At 45.8% G+C, this 16799-nt stretch overlaps 1 long non-coding RNA gene across 1 annotated transcript in view; it reads right to left on the bottom strand.

The window, feature by feature from the left end:
• The window catches only part of LOC115582135 (uncharacterized), a 64565-nt gene that overhangs the window by 46671 nt on the left and 1095 nt on the right, over positions 1-16799 (bottom strand). The window lies entirely within an intron of this gene.

The raw sequence follows: 16799 nt of genomic DNA, 5'->3' as shown, positions 1-16799 counted from the left end.
TATGTGTGAAACGCCATTTCTGGTTGACATTCTCCGAATCAGCCAACTCCCCCCTCAGGACAGGCAGAGGAAGGATGCCCAGGGCCCTTTTTGCAGCAGGAAGAGTCACATTATGATTCAGCCTTCACTCCCTCCGAGGCGTCAGCCAATCTGTGGGCTGGTGGCGGTGTGAATCAGGACTGTTGCAACTCCCACACTTTGAGACTGAAAATGTGTCTTTTGGATTTCAAGTGAGTGTGACTATCGAGGCTTGAGCTCTGAAGGGGAGTTTATCTCGTGTGCCCCTAATGTGATAATACAAACACATTTCTGGAAATGTGAATACTTGTAAATAAACAGTGAGGCGATCAGAGGATGTAATAACATGTCTTAAGTGCCGCAAGATATACACAAATGAGCATTCTTCTCAAATTGCTAATTTAGTTTAATTGTCTTTTGACTTTTCATCAGTAATCGGCCACATGATTATCAAGATTGCGACACATCGAAATGTTACCCGACTTTGAGGGTTTCTCTTCTGTGACCGAGCCCAGCAAGTGAAGGAATAATGTTCCTTCGGAGATCAATAAAGTTTTGTCATTGTAATATCAGAAATAGAATTGCCATCATTTGGGTAAACAATCACATTTAGAATTTCAGAGCTCGTTCATGCTCCGAGGAGCACAGTGTGCATGTATGTGAGCTTATTGGGGCTATTTAGGTGTCAGGTGGATTGAATGTGTCCTCTGGAGCAGGCCAGCGGTGTTAAACTGCAGGGCTGCAGCAGGGCAAGCTGCAAGAGCATGACTGATCTATTGAGAGGAGCATCAGTGTGAATGCAGCCGTGGCTTCAATCAATATTGCCTTATTTGTTTGTGTGCACACAAGTGTAAAATTGTGTGTTGTCTCTCTCTGTCTCTCTTTCAGGTTGTGTAAGTTAGGGCCTCGCGTTTAGAGAGCGGCGGCGAGGGGATGAGAGCAACGAGGGGTGGAATGGAGAGATAGTTGGCATTTCAATCCCACAGAGAGGCGAGCGAGGAGAGTATTCATAGAACGATCTCGGCCTCGTTCACAAACACAAAAGCCACTTGCTCTTTCCTAGGTGACAAAGGGGCCAGCTCATTCTCTTGCATTTACCTGCTTAGCATCAGGATCGTATTCGTCTGGTTTTATTCAGTTGTTTCTATCAAGTGGGCTCTCCTACCTCTTGAAGACTGAGGCTTTGAATGAGGATGAGCGGTCCGGGGGCTGTAGCTGCTGCCAGGGGAACCTTTAGTTTTACATCGGTTGAAAGAAGCGCCAGTGTCCACAGGATGGGTCCCAACCTAGAACACCGCATCAAGTGGCCAAGAGTGACTACGGACAAGCTGAACTAAAGGCTTTCTTCAGGCCACTCCTCAACCATAAATGGGATTAGCACAAACACACAGTGTTGTAAAATGACTTTAGGTTAAACATTTTTTTCTGTCATTTACTGTAACACCAAACCAGGGCTTCAATTAAGTCTTCCCCAACAGAGTGCACCTCAAGGACTTAAATGGATTCTTCACTTTTGCCTGAGGCCAGTGTTGAACAGAGATTCATCCCTTGTATTAACATGATTTCACACATTCAGATGAGGTAATTTAAAACAATGGTCTTTTCAAGGTTGCAGTTGCAGACTTTCACGAGGCACTACATCCCAAAGTTAACCTAATTATTGATCAAATAAATTGTATTTGTTATGATAAGTTTATCACTGCAGTGCAAAGTGGCATGCAAGGATCATTTTATGAAAGATGAAAATACGAATTGTTTATATAATACAAAGGAAATTCAGTTATTCTAATGGTTGCAATAAGAAATTAACTTCAGTCTAATTGATTTGATTCAAAAATTGAGCTACAACTACTACCTTATCAATGCCTCACTAATTAAGAAGTACTGATTTAGTCACATTTGCTTGTGCTTTAATGCTTGTATGAATGCTTTAAGTGCACGGTATGTCATTTGTCATTTTTGCCACTAGGGGTCTAAATCATAGCAAAACAAAAATGTAACGGGGTCGTCAGAGTTGTTGTCTTAACCGCCATCAACGATAAAAAAATATATATATATATCTATGTGACTCAAGCAGAAATGTTCACGGACGAGGCAATGTAGTAAAATTGAATTCACACTGCGTTCAGACACGTTCGCCAACATCCCAAAAGTAAAAGTGACAGGCAACCAAGTGAGATGCAGCATTCAGTTGATTAAAATCATTTCTGTGATCATTGTTGGAATTGCTTAAGATAATGTAAATACACAAAGGTATTGTAAAGGTTATTTTTCAATTTGAATGTTCATCGCAATGCTGAAAGTTTACATATTATGTCTCCCAAATGAAGTATAGAAGTTTATGGTATTTGGAACTAGAATTGAATCACCGTGCAGTCGCTCTCCATTTCCTTGGACAGAATCAGAACGCATGAATGGCATCTTTCTGCCAGCTGAAACGTAAGAAAAAAAAAATCATGCTGCTTGTACCGTCTGCACATGTATAGAAAAAAAGCCATAACTAATGCCTACGTGCTCCATACACATAAACACGCGCGCACACACACACACACTCATCCAGAGAAGACCGCTATTCCAGTAGATGTGCTACCCTGATGACAGCCCCATGATGAGAACGGCTCAGTGCTGTAGAGCACATGACAGTCAAAGGTAGCGTCCTGTCACTCAGTCAGTGTTACAGTGGGATGCCAGGGCTGGGAGATGGCAGTTGTTGAACTCTGGAAAATCATGCTGAAACCTGAACCAGGCCCCCAGGAGAGCAGCCCACAGAAAAAAACAGGTGCCCTGCACATGATGCGACTGACGTTAGTTTGGGGGGTGACAATCAACCCCAATCCTCCTCATCATGCAGTGTCAGTGGGCTCATGAGCCAGTGGCCCCTCAGGAATAGCCATGAGTTGTTAGGACAGAGTGTTCTGATGAAATATCACCGACTCTATGAACTCACCCCCCACGGACAGTTCGAGTGACTAAACTTTTTAAATGGCAGCAAAGTCCCTGTGTACATGGGGCTATTCCGGCATATAAACGCGTTCTTTAACCCGACCTAGATACAAGCAGAAATAACAGAAAACAGCAGCCCAGGAGGCCGCCGCAGTCAACAATGTGCTGTCAGCCCCTCTGCTGTTTTCAGGCCTCTGATGGAGAAGACAGGTCAAATGTCAGGGCTGGGCACACACAGAGGAGATCTCCCTGACCTGTGCACACATGGCCTCTCACCTCATCCACGTCACGGCAATACAAACAGCACACAACCTTACTGAAACATTTAGTGGCTTTGAGAAAACTATTTCTGAGAATGATGAGGAGCATCTATTATTGGCGTAGCGGTTTGACCTTGCACCTGTTCGGCGTGGCATTAATGGAATGGGGTAGCTGTTCATGTGAGCGCCTGGCTATGCACCCCTCTGCTTTTCCCTTTTATATCCTTGTGTATTTCACATTGGTGCGTCTTGACAGCGTGTTTCTGAGCTCGCCAGCGCCATACAGTATGTTTCTATACGCAGGATATTTGTGCCTCCTTACTTATGCGCTTATGCATGTGTGGTCTTGTGAGAGAAATCCGAGTGTGCACTGCGTGTGTGTGGTGCTCCCCCATCGGTAAGTTTCACCCCTCCCCACAGAGACAATGCAATCAGACGTCACCACAGGAACCTGATATAATGATCGCTGTGGAGTGTGCTAATTAACACTGAATAGAGCTCATAAGCGCGGTCCCTTTGCCAACAAATCAGCCAACAGCACAGCACACAAGCATTTGTCAATGAGCCGAGCAGAGATAGGGTCACACTCTCGGGCACAAAATGCAGCTCATTCCGAGGAAAGCGCGATCGCACCTACACACACATGTGCAGCGCATTGAGAATGCATGCTCCTTTATTATGGGTGTAAACAGCATGACAGGGCGCAAGACTTTGAGGGAATCCTGTCCTTATTCAAGTGCCCTTAAGCTGTTTTCACTCCCCGCTGCAGTAAACAGTATCATTATTTATATCACCAATGCCTATAAGGGTGTGTACATACACTGAGAAAAGCACAACACTAGCTGTTAGCAGCAGCACACAAACTCAAACACACACTCGTACACAACCGCTGGTCTCCTTTGAGATGTCAGCGATCTGCTCACGGTTTGGTGGAGCCATTGTTCAGAAGGGCTCATATTCTTTAACGGGGGGCCTTTTGTTGTTGTAAACAGCATGAATTTTTAATCCAGCCCAAGATTCTGGGCTGGTAATGAATGTGTCTCGGCAGCCAGCCTCTCTGGGGATGGAGGCCCCTGGCTCCTGTTGCTAAGTTTCAGCAATGCCTGAGTTCTGGAGGAATCAGCCTGTTACGCCCCACCAATCTTGTGCACACAAGCACACACGCACAAATATATATATATGTGCATGTGGGCGAACAAATGTACACACGGGCACATTCATATACATCCACGGTGGGCACATAATCACATACTTGTGCAAATAAACAAAAACATCCTTTAACATTACATATTAAGCACTTAAAATATATATATATATTTTTTCCCTTTTCCTTCAGTGTGGTGTTGTCAGGGTTTTTCCATATGTTAAAGGTCTTGAAGGTTATAAAAGCCCAAAGCCTGCACCAATTGGAACTCTTCTCTCCCAGAGAAAACACTGCTCCTGAAACGCCTCGTCAGTAGTCCCGCCTTTATTTCCATGACTTCCTGAAATCACACTACAGCACCATGTCACACATTAACATAATTCATGCCAATATTTAAGGCAGAAGTGAAGCTAACTGGAAGCTGAAAACACCACATAGATGATCAGGGACATGGTGAGCAGTGCTGGCTCAGGTGTGTGTCAGCTGACCAATCAGAGCAGACAGTGTGTTCAGAAGGGGGGCCTTAAAGGGACAGGAGTTGAAATGGATGTGTTTTTTTGAGCATTAAAGCATGTAAACCCACTCTAGAAGTAAAACTGAAAATGAGCACAATATGTCTCCTTTAAAAGAAAATAATGTTTGAAACATAATGTCTGGATGCTTGTTAAAATTAAAAAGGCTGGACACACACACGGGCACAAATGCAAAATACACAAACTCAATTACACTCAGACACCCAGACATTCACAGTAACACAGCAACATTTTTCAATTAACTCACTGCCTTTCTATTAAGTCTCTTCCACTAGCCAAGCTGATTTGAAGAGTGGTTCTATGTTTTTCTTTTTCCAGCTTGCTTTTTTTCTCCTCAGAGGATCTATATGTTCGATTCTGCAGCCAGAGGCTGTCACTCATTTTATTAGTCTAAAGCTTGCTCGTTCAATAGTGTCAATTGGAAGCCTCGGACATTGACATAAACAAGTTCCTCCTCAACACCCAACCCCAAACCACCACCAACAGTAAAATGCCCTAAACTCTTCCCGAACAGATCTGACCTCACAGTTCCAGCAAGAGGAATAAGGTATTTATTTGCATCCCTCAGCGAAGTTGCTGCCACTCCCAGATTGCACATAATGACTGTGTGCAAGTTTTGACAAAAGCATGCACATAGTTGAAAGCTAAAGCTCCACAATGGAATTTCTCATTTATGGCTTACTCTCTTCCTCACACATCAAGTCTTATCTGTGAGCGAGAGGGAAACAGTAGTTGTGTGATCTTGAATCTGAAAATAGCTCTGCTCCCATTGGAGCCTCTCCTGTCATAGAGAAACGCTTCAATAAAAGTGAGAGATGTATACCATATGTCAAAGGGTTAAATCAAAGTGTTGCTTTTTTAAGTAAAAAAGCGCTGGAATTCTCCCCTGTCCTCTCTTTTTTTCTGCCTTCCCCTCCCGAAGCGATTAAATTGCTGATTGATTTTTGTATCTCAGCTCGATTTCTTGCCCCTCGCTCTCCGTCTCTTGCCATTGATCCTCACAAGGCTGCTGACTCCAAAGTCAGAGGACCCATCCTCTCTGGCCTCCGGAAATGAACTTGTTAGATGGGCTGTGCGATTTATTGCTCATGAGGCCGGGGTGTCTCTGTGTGAATGTGTGGTGAGCGTCTATAGGGGCTGTGTGTGTGTGTGTGTGTGTGTGTGTGTAGGTGTGTGTGTACGTGTGTGTGCCAGCACTGCTTTTACAGGGTCGGAAATTTATTGCATGTCTGCATTTCTCTGAACACCCGTGCATGTGCGCATCCATGCGGGGGAGCAAAGTGTTGAATTTATACCAGCATGTGTCAGTGTGTCTGCATGTGTGTGTGTGTGTGTGTGTGTGTGTGTGTGTGTGTGTGTGAATATTCATCATTTCTGACAATGTAACATATTATGCCATACAAGTCGGTGATGTTATCTGCCCTGACAACTTTATGTCCTGTTGAACTTTCACCGTTCCTGATCTTGTGCAGCAGATAGCAGCTTACCAAAACCCGGACTTATCGATCACGTTGAGGTTTTTGTTCGGCATTTTTCTGCTGAGGTAGGAATTTCAGAGCTCGCCGTGGTATTTCTGGGCGCACTGCTCGCTCATCTGCCGCGTCCACCTGCGTGTGGCGTCAGACACGGCCCTGTCCTCTGCTGCAGCCTCCTCTGACATATTGATTGGGTTCCATTTAAAAGCCCTGTTCTCCCACCGTTATTTACTCCAATAGTAAATCTTTACAATGTCGTAAAAGACTGTTTTACACACTTGGATTATACAATCTCCCTGCTGCAGCAGCCAGACAGGCGTGTGTCAGGCAATGAGAGGAGAGGAGAGGAGAGGAGAGGACAGGAGAGGCGAGGGGGTGTGGGCTCAGCACCTCATCTCTCCCTAGAGGCAGATGCAGTGCAATGGCACCAGAAAGGGCCTTGGCACTACTTTAAAGGGTGCTTCAAGAGAATGAGCTGCCTGCTCTCCCTCAACTTCACTCTCCTCCATCCAGTGTGCTTTGGCACTTTTCCCTCCTTTTGTTTTAAGCTGTTGATTTAAAAAAAAAAAAAAAAATTGTACCGGGTGGTGTGGCATTTAAATTTGATAAGAGTGCCAGCTACTGTTATTAGTTTATAGTTCTGCAGAAACCGATCTTGCGTAACTGACCCCAGACCTCATATCAATGTAGTGCCTTAACATTATCAGACCAGCTGAAAGCCTTTTGTGTGGTTTAAATCATCAGCTCGATGGGGATATTTTAATGATGATGATTAATTTGAAGCGTGTGCCGCGAGCTAAGAGGCATGGAAATTATAAACTCTCCGCAAACAACACACCGTGCGAGGGCTGAATGATTAGTATCCATTAGGACATGTGAGCCAGGTAGTGAAGAAGTCACGCACAAGGTTCGACTCGCGAATCCTCAGGGGTCATTATGCATCAGCGTAAATCACTCGGCTTGTGAATGGCCAAGGCCTTTATTTCATTAGAGGACATATGCTCCGCTTGTTTCCACTGCCTCTCATCATTGCCGACCCCGGGCCTTCAGCCCTGCCCCGGCGCAGAGCTGCTATGGTCCACATGGCCAAGTCACACCAGGGGTAATAAGTACTTAATTTAGGAGCGGGGAGGCGGGCCATGCTTGGCGTTTATTGGTGTTGATGCCGAGCAGACTTCAAAAAGCCACTAGGCCCATAATTTATCTCTCTCCACGGACCCCGAGTGTTTCAGGAACACAGCGAGGAAGACATAGAGAGTAAATGAGTGCGAGAGAGGAAGAGAGAGAGAGTATGTGCCTGTGTCTGTCTTTCAGTGGGTGTTTAATACTGCTTGGCTGTTGACTTTGGTGTACTTATTCTTTGATGTCAGTAACATGATCATCAAGGATCTTTTCCCCAACCCCCTGCAGTAGTTTTGCACCGGCAGCCGCGCGTTCCCCCTCACAAACTCATCCAAGTTGAACTTGGCTGTCCAAATCATCTGCCGCTAGTAGCGCTCACATGGGATACCCAAGCTGAAAGTGTACACTCAAAAAAAAAAAGATCATTTGGAATAAACAATAAATAATTCAGCAGAGCAGTTAAATAAGTAATAGTGTGATATCTATTTCTTTGGTGGCGCTATTGCCTTTCTTTATTTATTAATGGCCTTAATAGACACCGTGTCTTGCCATGAAGAGCAGTCTTCTGAACTGAGTCCTTTAGGGAAAGAGAAAGTTATGGCTTCGTTTATCTTGTCTATCTCTTCATGTGCCTTTATGTCATCCTCTGTGAAGTGGCGGGACGCAGGGCGCAGTCTAGACTTTTTATTTTGCGGGGGATACGTGGGGGAAGGGGTCAAAGGAGTGACATGAGCCAGCTGTGGAATCCTGATCACAGCGGCTCCCCCAATTCTTCCCCTCCTTTACATCCCACACACACACACACACACACAGAGAGACGTATTCCCATCCCCAGGTCTCCTGTAAAAGCCATGAGATGCTCCAAAAATACCCTCCCCCAGCCCATCCAGAGGAGGATATCCATCCACCCGTCTCTAGGGAGATAGAATGTCTCTCTCCATATCTGGCAGCCATGACCACAAATTAAGTGAGGGCTTCTGTGAAATATTCCCTTCGTGTGGCTCCGGGTTTAAAAGCGCCCAGAAGGATACAGGAACTCCTCAGACTAGAAACGAGCATATGCGTGAACACTTGAGCATCAGTTCACAATTAAGTGATACAACAGCCTACTCGAGCCCTCTCTAACTACGGGGCTTATTGCCTCTGAGCCACCCAGCTTTGCCTCACAAAGTTGGGATAAGAACATTTGGATGGATCCAGTTCACCACAGAGCACACCTCTAAGCTGAGCAGATGTCAGGAAAAACTAACTGTTACTGTAGATGCATCCATGTGAAGCATGACTTTTACTGCACTGGCATGTGTCGTCTCCTATTAAATTAGGTGAGTTAGCTGATTACAGATGAGCTGAATGCAAAAAAAAAAAAAAAAAAAAAAAAACTCATTAAAGGTTAACCACAAACCGCACAACGTAATTCTACCATTACCACCTCTGCTAACGGGCTCCCCTTCCTGTATTCCTCCAGTTAATAAAGGTGGAAGTAAACTAAGGGTGGGTGGGCCAACGGGCTGTTGTTCAGGTGTTGACACCTTCTAAATTGTTGACAAATGTGCGCTTCGGTGGCCAGTCAACAACTTGCTAATATACGGCCACCACACTTTGTGCTGCTGAGGAGGACTGAGGCGGTGTAGGCGGCGTGGAGCAGAGCCGAGGAGTGTAAGCGTTTTAGCAGATAGGTTCGCGAGAACACGCCGTCATCCTGAAACATGGCCGGCTGTAGCCAGAGGTTGTAAATCTAGCGGCGACAGAATTTCAGCACCGGCTCAGGGTGACCAGGCACCTGCATTCTGCAGCCTGCGATGTGGATACTGCAGCGCCGGGTAGAAGTACACACTACAAACTGATTCACACAGTCCTCCATGTCGTTGCTCATTTTTGCTATCATTTGTTTGCTGCACGCTTGTGGTCGTTGCCCAAAAACATGCATGTCTGAGCATGTGCAAACCCGCATACGCATACAGGCCATAGACACACATCTGCACACATTCACACACACACACACACACACCCTTCGCCCGCTGAGATTGCCCGGGGTGGAGAGAGGATAAGAAAACATAGCCCGGTCTGCCCCCTCTGGCCTGTGGCTGTTGAGAGGAAAGGATGCCTCTCGCCTCCCATTTCCCCTGTTCCACAGGAGGCCCATCTCCACACCGCCACTGACCCATCTGTCCCGCATGGCTAACTGGGCTCCTGTGTATTCACCACAGCAGAGAAACACTGAGAGGAAGGAGGGGCGAGGGGGGCCGACAACATCTGGGAACCATCAAGCCAAAAGAGCCTTAGATCCTGAGATTCCAGTCTCCGACCCCTCTCCTCTCCTCAACCCCCCCCCCCCCCCCCTTGCCTCTACTCAACCCCTCCACCACCACCTTTCCTCTCCATCTGTCTCCCTCCTTCACTCCTCTTCTCTCCTCCTCCTCCTCCCCCCTTCTCTTCCTCTCCTCCCTTCGTCCCGGCTGCCCATCATTTCCATGTCTCTTCGGGCAGTGGGCCTAATCCAAACAGATTGTCTAACTGTTTCAAAAACATACTCCCTTTCTCAGACCCCTCTGCTCCCCCTCTCTGTCCTGTGTTCATCCCGGGGAACAGACACTCTCTTTCATGGTGGAGGAGGTGCTGGTGTCAGTCTGGCCTGGGTTAGCAGGTTACTGCTGCACAGAACCATTTCAGGAGGGATAAGCTAGCCAGGCCCCAAAGCACTTTGGCAGATCCCCATTTAATACTCAATCCTGACACATTACAGGCCATCCAACCCTCTCCTCTCCCTCTTCTCCACCTCCTGACTAAGTCTGCATAGGAATGGCCACAGCTGGCTACATAAGCACGCTGTGTGTGTGGTTCAAAGCCCATTGTCTTTGGCATATTGTCCAGCCCTGCCACCCTATTCCGCAGGCTAGTGCTGGGCCAGGGACAGCCTTTGGGGGGAGAGCCCCAGTAGGGGGCCCTGGAGCTGGGAGGTATCCCGGGAGACCACCAGGCCTCCCACTGGGCAGCCTGCCTACATCAGAGGCTCCCCCTGCCTCTGCCTGCTGAACTCCTGCATACTGTGTTTTGTTTAGAAGGAAGCTCCATCCCTATTTACCATAATTGAATTAAAAGGATTAACATGGTTGCAGTGTTCCTCACATCTGTGTTCTCTATGATTCCACCTCTTTCCCTCTGTCTTGGATTCTTGAGGGAGGGGACGGGGGAATTCGAGCTTCTTAGAAAATATCTCCTTGGAAATAAATGCAAGATTTTGCAGAATTAAAGCCCATTTTAGAATGCACAAGAAAAGCTAAATAGGTTACTAAAAGCAGATTGCTGATCATGCTCCATTAATCTGAAGACGCAAACGTAATGTCCACTACAAGCTTTGTGAAACCAAATATAGAAACTCTTATATTGAGATTTTACACCACTGACGTGAAGTGATAATATGAGATGATGTCGTAAAAGTCCAGTGGAACTAGCGGGGGGGATTCTCTGTGTTGGTTTTAGCCCGATCGAGAAGCTGCTGTCCCAATTGGATTGTGACTGAGGGTCAGGAAAGCGGTGGCCTGCAGATCAGAGGCTGGATTAATTGTTGACACACTCCCAGTCCAAACAGAACCCCGACTACCCCCATTACACACACACACACACACACACACACACACACACACTCCCAACTACATCGAGGTCCTGACAGACACTTTGATTTATGTCTAGCCACCAACAAAAAAAAGAGAACAAAATCAATTGGCTATTACCGCACTTAGCACTGGGCTGTCACCACCTGGGAGTAGGGTGTTGAAAATAAAAGACAGAGTCCATACAACTCTTCCATACCACTCCATATACTCATTCCCACTGGGGAGACACAGATCAGTGCTCAATCTCCATATACACAGCTAGTCTCCGAACCGAGTGTCTGTAACACTGCTGCTCAGGGGCGGCGGTAGCACAGAGGTCAGAGAGGCTGGCTTGTGACTGAAGTGTCGATGGTTGGAATTGCCAGACTAGGCTGGAAAACTGTGGGTGGAGAAAGCAACAACCTCTGCCACAACACCCCCTGAGCGAGACTTCCATCTGGCCAACAGAAGAGTGCTGTGGTTGTACCGGGCTGGCTGCAGCTCAGACTGTTTGTAAGTGCATGAACATGAAGCGCAGTGGTGATGAAACGGATCAGAAATTCATTAAATAAATAAATAAATACATGCGAAACCTCGGAAAAACTTAGTTGTGCAGATTACCAGCTGTGAGTAAATTGAATCAGTGGCGTCGTTGCACCCAGCTTTACACCACAGCCTGAGAGGCCGTTCACACGGAGACGCTCTTTTGTGTAAATGCAAATGTTTTGCATCATTTTGGCCGATCGTCCATACGGATCCTGTAAACGCAGCGCCTGAAAATGCACTTTTTTGAAACCTGGTCTCAGGGTGGTAAAAATCTGAAAACGTTGCCCTTGCGTTTTCATGTGGACAGCAAATCCGCATACTTTCCGAAACGATGACGCTATAGCCCCACCCCTCGAACAACAACAACGATGGCGGACTACATGCTCGTGTTCGTGCCGCAGAAGATATTGAGCCTTTCTTGCAACTTACTCACCTTGTAGTTGTGTGTGAGTCGCAGCAGCAGTTCGACCTCATTAACGGTCCACACAAACGATTCTGGTTTCCTTTAACTAGCCATTTTCGTCTTCTTCTTGTTGTGTTCGGTCACTCCGTCTACTGTCTTGTTTGTTTACACAGGCAAGCTTTATGTGCATGCTCCGTCTCTTATTCTCAGTTTTTGGTGAATTTCCAGCGCCACCTATAGGCCTGGAGTATGAACTACAGCGTTTTCGGTCGTTTTCAGTGGATCCGTATGGACGCAAATATTCTTGAAACGATGCCGAGGATGACGGAGAAAAAAAAGATTGTTTTCGTACGTGTGGACGAACCCTAAGTTTACCCAACAATGTTGTAATTATCTTGTCACCTGCAGTGAGGTGAATTTTGGAAGTCCACAAAATCTTTTTGGAACTTTATAGAAAAACAGCGTTGCAGCGTAAGTAGATGGGGACTTGTTTTAAAATATAAAATGCAAAAAAAAAAAAAAGAAATCTCTTGGTTGATTAGAACATTTCTTCTATTTACAGCCATGACACATGATCGAGCAAATGCGCCGACTTCAGACAGGGTGTGCTCTAACGCCGCAACAACAGTGTACACAACATCTTTACAAATCAATTTGGAATCTCAGGGCTTCCAGTGACCTGGATTACACAAGATGTTTGGAGTCATTATATGTTGGTTTTTGATTTTCTGTTTTGTTTTGTTTTTTCAATGTTTTGGGTTTTTTTAAAATCAGCGTCTACTTCAGTTGTTTTGGGAAAATGCTGCATCACCTTTTTGCTGTGAAGCTCCAGAAATTCTTTTTTATAAACTACGAAATTATGCATGACTTCCATCATCATGGGTATGAGTAGATGATTACTGAACTTTACTTTTTGGGTGAACTAGTCCTATAATCTGTCTGCACACCTTGAACTCACCTTACCGCTGACTTCTTATTCCCTCTCCCGTCAGTCAATCTTTTTCATCTGATTTAGATCATACAATGTGATCACATCAGTGTGATGGGCACCGATTGTGCGCCAGCTCCTATCCCCTGACATAACACACTACAGTAAGCTGTGTGAGGTTGACTGAAATACCCTTCCCGTACTGTCACTGTACCCCATCACCTTGCCCTGACCCCTCTGTCCTCCACTCAAAATTGTCCTCCTGTATCTGGGTCTTTTTATTCTCAATGGAAGCTATTCCAGGCATACATCATGCAAGCAATAGAGGGATATTTTTATGGTCAAGCCTTGGGCGGCAGGGTGTAAGGAGGTAGGGGCCCCGCTGCATGGAAAAAGGCAGGGATGTTTGATTTGAGGCAGGAAAGTTTACCATGATACAGAGAAGGACTGGAAGGAAACAGAGAAATCACACACTGCAACACATTTTCTTTTTCCCCTTATAGGGGCGCGCCAAATTGAGTGCAGTTGTCGGCGGTAAAATGGGCCACATTGCATCACCCCCCCCCCCCCCCCCCTCCTCCTCCCATGTCATCTTGTCCCTCGCAGCACAGGAACCATGTCTGACCCAACAACTGTGTGTCTGCCAACTGGAATGCGGGCCAGGGTCAGTGGAGGGGGCCTCATGGCCTCCTAGGGACTATTCTGAGAGCAGGAGCTCATCTCTGTTCTAACCCTATACTGGCGTCTTGTGACTGTGGTTAAAAATGGCCCGATGTGCTCACTAACTCTAAAACACAATCACTCCCCCCCTCGCTCTCTCGCCCTCCCTATCTCTCTCTCTCTCACACACACACACACACACACACACACACAAACACACACACACACAAGACCTCCTTGGGGAGCTGCAAAGTGGAAACGAGGGGATGTGAAGCCACAGAAGCCTCATGCGGTCCTGTGTTCTCTAATTCAAGCTTATTTTACATTTCTGCAGTGTTAGTCACAGGCATCATTATAATCAAATGTCCGCTGGGTACTTGGCATAATGATAATTTTGGGGGAAAAAAGTTAGATCATAAGGGTACGCATGCTTGTACAATCAAGATCGGTCCGCACATGTTAGGCGGTGTTACGGCTCTGCTCACTACTTCTACTCACAGTTGTGTAAGCACATGAGTAAATTGTCTCGAATGAATAACGCTGATACGTGTAGTCTGGGTTTCCAATCTGCAAATCATCTCGTGTCCATCTGCAGTTCGAAGCTCCAGCCCGCTGACCATACACTGTAATCACTGTGTATTTAGCGTTATCTTTAGAGAGCTGGCCCGCGTGAGACCTCTTTACGACACTGTAAACTTTAACTGCCTGGGTCTTAGTGCTTTAACTCCAGTCCAGCCACCCGAGGGAACCAGGGAGCTTACGGAGGGAGCTTACAGGATTGAATGGGAGAAAGCCACTGTTGTCCATTTCAGGAGCGGCAGCGGCATGACAGCCCACAGCCAGCTGTTCTGACAGTGCCGTGAAGCATCACGATATGGTATTCTGCAAGCTGTTCGATAGGTGTACCTGTCAATACGCAATGGGGTAAATGTTTTGGTTTTTTATTCATGTTTGAAGACACAGAGTGCACCGTGGTCGAAACAAAAAACACGCTCCTCATGATATCAACACAACAAACCTGCTGGACGTCAAAATTGAAAAGAAAAAGGAAAACAACACCACCGACAATTTTTATTTTCCTTTATACCCACGGTTAGAAGACATGTACAAACTGATGTCCAATCCCTGATACTGATAGCTTCCTGCTTCTCCAAGTCGAGTTGGCTTTTATCTCCAACTCTGCATGTGATGGAGAGGCTTCTTGCTGTTAAATCATCTATTTCATGAGTTGCTGGCACTCCGAGGGGAAAAAAAAAAAAAGAAAAACTCAAGGAGGCTATTAGAGCCCGGCTGTGTTAATGCAGCCACCCATTAAAAAATCCCCACGGAGCTGAGGAAAGTGGACTCGTACACTTTAAGTATCTGAACACATACCAACAGGCCAACACTCGCAGAGAAATGCGTCCACGCACATAAACACGCAATCACAGACACAGAAACATATATTTCATCACGTGCCACTTTCTGAACCAGGACATCACAGACATCCATTTCGTCTTCATGTACACTTAAGACAGTATATTGCACTACACTGTTCAAAGGGAAGGTACACCAAAACATCAGAAAATACGTATTTCATCCAATCCATCTAGATTGTTTTTGGGTGAGTTGTAGATTGCGAGATAGCGGGTGTAGAGATTGTTGTGTTCTTTCAAATAAAATGGAAGTTGATGGAACTCGGCTCGTGGTGCTCAAAGCACCAAAAAATACATTGGAAAAGCTCTGTCCACAGAGTCACTTGTTGTGAGCAGTTTCGTGTACAGTAGAACAATTTTTCTTTTTACTGAACTACACCAGCCAAACATATCACTGTGCAGAAGGAAGTGTGCATAAATGATTAGAGGCTGGTGCTCATAATGGTTCTGAATGTAAACATTATTGGGAGTCCTCTTCAGCTAAGCTATGATGTTAGCTGATTAGCTTTATTAGCTAGTGTCCCGTCCATGATCACTTCCTACTACGTGGTGATAAGCAAAGAAAATATAAGTGTTTCCCACACATTTCTTTCCTCAGGCGTCCGCTCAGTTATAAACAGAGACCTATGTTACCTTTTAGATTTTTTTTTTAACATCTTAGAGAACGACACATCCACAACTGATTAAATAGTGGAAAATCTGCCCCCGCTCTTCCCATCATATCTGCTGTCAACTGTACATGCTTTGCAATGAGACAGAAGCTCTCTGGTATTATGACTGTGATGCGACCCCTTCTACTTAATGTTGGCCTACTTGTGCTGATGTTTTGTAAAAAGTTGCACTTCACTGCTGCGATATCATTCAGTGCACGTTTGGTTTGGATCAGCTACATAATTAACAACAAGCCTCCTCGACGCGCAGCTCACCTGCTGTTATGACAACAGAATCGCAGTTTTAAAAAAGCCCCAAACGAAAAAAAAAAGGTGTGTTTTCATGGCAAACTTACAAAACATAGTGAAGAAGGGGGAGAACAGAAAAGCAAGGCAAACGAGTGTGCGTGCATTCATCAGGCTGTGTAATGAAGGCAACCTCTTAAAACGATTCTGAGAAAAGATTGATTGACTGATTTCACAGAGTCTCATTCTCAGGTCGTCAAATATGAAGGCACACATCTCTGTGGAAGATATCACCAGAACTCCACAACTCAAACCAAAACAATCTAGTTAATTAGTGGATGGATAATAGCACGGCAGGTAAAATTAAAAAAAATATATATATGTATTATTGATTCTAGGGTGAACAGTCCCTTTAAATCAAACATGTAATTAAACATTTAGATATTTTCTTGATTGCTAATCATTCATAGATGCTTGAGCATTAACACAATCCAGAACAATGACTGTACATATGCGGAGATGTTGTGCAACCACAGAGACACCTGTTGGGAGACTCAGATTGCCTCAGCCCCAAGATAGTCGGTCATCTCTGAGTGCTCGCTCACGTGAGCTCCTGGGGGTTGGGACAGAGCCGCCTTCTGGTGCAATACAAACAGGACTTTTATAGGCATGTTTACGAGCAGGTCGTCGAAGCCCCCCGTTTTGGGACAGGCTGGGCTGAGCTAGGCTGAGCCGAGCCGGGCAGGGGGGTTGCGGGCAAGGATTGATGTCAGGCAGGACAGTACAACCCTGTCTGGGCGTCTGGGTCATATACCATGGCCTCTGCTCTCTCTGGTTTCAGCTCATGTTGCTATTTCATGTGG

Source organism: Sparus aurata, chromosome 5 (assembly GCF_900880675.1).
Source record: "Sparus aurata chromosome 5, fSpaAur1.1, whole genome shotgun sequence".
NCBI classification, from domain to species: domain Eukaryota; kingdom Metazoa; phylum Chordata; class Actinopteri; order Spariformes; family Sparidae; genus Sparus; species Sparus aurata.
Note: the sequence above shows the minus strand (reverse complement) of the source record. Positions and strands in the feature narration are given on the sequence as shown.